The following is a 4,121-nucleotide window of genomic DNA, read 5'->3' as shown; positions in this document are numbered from 1 at the left end:
GGAATACCACAGACTAAGTTGGTAGATAGGTGACTGACAGGAAGAAGGCATTTTCCACACCGCGAAGGATCAGTATCTAGAATGGTCTGGGAACAAGGGGAGAGGCCAGGGCCAGTTGCTCAGCATGTCAAACAAAGGAGAGGGAGGAAGATTTCTGGAGCTTCCGCCCTGCGTGTAACTGGGGAAACTGCTCTCTGTTTATGATTTCATCAAAAATAAGTCAAATGTTGCTTTCAAATTGATTTAATTTATAAAATGCAGTGGGAAGGATGAACGATGCAAACCATTATGGTAACATCCGAATCCCCTAGTACGAGGTCAATGCATGCTACACACCCTCACACAAGGGCAATATCTGTACAGGGCACTGATACGATTTTCTTCATTTGGGTCATTTATTGTGTTTGTTTTTCTTATATTCCTGAATGTGAAAAGTTTTATCCAACCTGGTAGTTATGGTATAGTATTTTACAGTGCTCAAAACATATTCACATTTTATTGCAGTGAGTATTTAACTGAAATAAGACCCCACTCTAATTCAACATAGTCAATAAACTTGAATTTATAAATAAAACACTTGGGAAGGACTCCATGTTTATAATACATAAACCATAGCTGCTAAGAGAAGTGAAAAAGCTAATTAATGTTTTCTAAGTATTTACTATATGCTAAGTCCTTAGGTGCACGATCTTTGTTTTATGTTTTAATCCTTGCAATAGCTTATGAAGTGGGTGTTCTTATTCCTATTGTACAGATAGGGAAACTGAGTCACAAAGTACTTAAATCTCTTGCTGAAGGCAGATTTCTAAGGAATATAAGAGCCAGGATTTCAGCCCAGGTGGTATGGCTTCAAAGTCCACACATTCTTGAGGCCGAGACAGGAGGATCGCTTGAGGTCAGGAGTTCAAGAACAGCCTGAGCAAGAGTGAAACCCCTGTCTCTACTGAAAATATAAAAAATTAGCCAGGCGTTGTGCCAGACGCCTGTAGTCCCAGCTACTTGGGAGGCTGAGGCAGGAGGATTGCTTGAGCCCAGGAGTTTGAGGTCGCTATGAGCTAGGCCGATGCCACAGCACTCTAGCCCAGGCAACAGAGGGCGATTCTGTCTCAAAAAAAGCCCAAAAAACAAAAAACAAAAAAAGTCCACACATTCGCTTTTAAAGGCTGAAGTATCAGTGGAAACACAGCTTAGTTCAATTGTAATGAAAAATAAAAACAAACCAAAAATGACCCAACTAATTGAAAGCGGAGCTACTCTTGCCTATGTATATTTCAGCCAATTGAAATGAAATAGCACACTGGCCACCAATAAATTTTTTTTTTTTTTTTTTTTTTGAGACAGAGTCTTATTCTGTCACTCGGGCTAGAGTGCAGTGGGTTTGGTCATAGCTCACTGCAGAATCCCATCTCTGGGCTCATGTGATCCTCCCATTTCACTCTCCCGACTAGGGGGGACCACAGGCAGCCACCACCACGCCCAGCTAATTTTCTTTGTTCTCATTTTTTATACAGGTGGGGTTTGCTATGCTGCCCAGGCTGATCTCAAAGTCCTGGCCTCAAGCAATCCTCCCACCTCAGCCTCCCACAGCAGTGAGATTACAGTCATGAGCCACCACCCCTAGCTCAATAAATTATCAATAGAAGAGAACTAATATTTTAGATAATACCAGTACTAGTTCGAGAGTCATTTGACTGACTTATTTAACTACTTATTAGTTTGTTTTAAGGTGTATAGCATGATGAATTAAATTGAATACACCAAATGCAATAAACCCATGGAATGAAATACAATTCAACCATTAAAGGAATGCTAAAGAAAAAGTAAACGTTTGACATAGAAAGTTGTTCTGTTAGGCAAAAACAAGAGTTAAGTCAAAAAGATAATAAAGTGGTATTTTCTATCTATCTATCTATCTACTTATCTGCAGTGCCGGACAGCGTACGCGCTGCTGGCCATGAGAGACCTCGGCCACGGAGATTTTGGTGATTTCCTGTATTGTCCAGATTTTTCTGTAATTTACATGTTATTCTTGGAAATGATAAAAAATATTATTGAAACACAATTAAAATAGAGCCAGAGTCTCATAGGTTTGTTTGGAGAAGATCATAAGATCTCAGATCTTCAATAGTCTATTTTCCAGAGGTGACACTTGTGATCTTAAACGTATCTTGAGGCCATCTCCCCGATCAGCCCGGAGAGCGAGAGCAGGTCACGTCCTGGCTGTGGTGCTCGGGGAGCTCTCTCGCCCTCCCCCAGGACTGCTACCTCTTACAGATCGGGCCCCTGTGTGTGATGGGCATGTCCCCTGAGCAGCCACAGAGCAGCTACCCGGCAGCACACCAAGCGTGGGAAGGCCGAGTGCCTTGCACACGATTCCCACTCGCTGCGTGTTTATCGATTGACTGATAGAGCTCTGTGACTGCCCTGGGCGGTCCCTCCAGGGCTGGGAGGGAGGTCAGCCCATAACCTTCCCACTCTTCACTAACCTCTTCAGATAGTGCAGGGCTGACAACACGTGCTTTAAAAACACTCGGAAAGAGGAGACACTTTCTTTTTGTGCCTCACTTGTGTTCATACTTGGCATTAGGGAGCTGGCGCTGGCTTGGGGTTCCTCAGACTCCCACTCCTGAAACCTCATGGAAGAGAGAGGCCCCACCGGCTGCCAGCAGGTGAGAACGCGCAGCGCGACTGGGGCTGGGCGCGGGGCAGGCGGCTCCCCTCACCTCCACGTCCCCCCTGCGAGAGGACCCTGGGTGAGTCGCTCATCTTTCTGGGCCTCAGTTCCTGCATTTTAAGAACAGGAATGATAATCCGCCCTGCGTAGGGTTGCTGTGAGCCTTAAGGAAGGTTGGAAAACACGTGTCTCCAGCTGTGTCACAGAGCACGTGTCCTGTGTCCCAGAGGTTCCTCATACCTGGCTGTGTGGGGTTCCAGCATCTTTCAGAAATCATTCTCCAAAGCTACACTGGTGGGACTTCCATCCCAGCTCTGCTGTCCACCCGCTGGGTGGCCTTGGGCAAAGGAATTAACTCCTCAGTGCCCCCGTTTCTTCTTCTATAAAATGGGCATAATAATACAAGTACTTAGTGTGTTTTTTCTGGAGATCGAATGCGTGAAAGTGTGGACAGACCTTGCAGTAGTGCTCGGCTACACGAGTGGTAGCTGTTGACCATTATTATTATTATTGTTGTGTTCTTCTCACTCTTTCAGCAAGGGCAAAAACACAACGTACGACGCCACAAGACAGTAATATATTGAAGAATAGATTTAACAATAGGTTTCTTAACCCTTTAGGATAGAAATTATAAAACTTCAAGAAAGCCTTAAAAGAAGATGATGAAATTTCAGTGATCTGTCTGATAAGTCACTCCTTTTTGTCTTTCTCCAAGGTTTTCTTAACCAGTCTTTGTGCCTTTGCTCTTCCAAAAGAATTGTAAAATCAGGGGAGTTTTCAGATGGATTTTGGGAGGCTTGAAATCTTTATGATGTTGAGTCCATGTTCGTGGACTGGAGTGACCGAGGCCCAATGGGACCATCAGCCTCTCCCAAGCACTCCAAAGGGTCATGCGAAGATGATCCTTTTCTGTGTGTTCGTGGTGGGAGAGGTTATGCAGCAGTGGAACAGACCAGAGGACCAGAAGGGACAACTCACAGCTGTCTTCATATATGAGGAAATTACATCATCTCCAAAAGTACCAGCACTGGTCTGTTGGGACAACAGGGATTATTCCATAAATGATACAGCTAGTTATGTATATAGACAATAAAATATTAATAAAATTGCTTTCTTACCTCATGTTATGAATAATATTCAATTTCAAATGAGTTGAAGACCTAAATGTTAAAATGCAAAATATTATAATTTACTTTAACATAGGAGAGTATTTGATGACATCGCATCAAGGAACCACCTAACACAAGCAGAGAAAGCTCAAAAAAATGAAACACAAATAAATTGGACCATATGCATGGGAAAAACCACTGTCAGTACAGACAAAAGGTCAATGATGCAACTGGAAAAACATCTACAACTCATGTCAGAGACAAAGAGCTAGTTTCACCTATAAAGAGCTTTTGCCAGTCACTAAAGTACCAATAATTTGATATGAACAGACAAATCA

The sequence above is a fragment of the Propithecus coquereli genome, unplaced genomic scaffold (assembly GCF_000956105.1).
Source record: "Propithecus coquereli isolate 6110/MARCELLA unplaced genomic scaffold, Pcoq_1.0 Scaffold87, whole genome shotgun sequence".
NCBI lineage: Eukaryota > Metazoa > Chordata > Mammalia > Primates > Indriidae > Propithecus > Propithecus coquereli.
Note: the sequence above shows the minus strand (reverse complement) of the source record.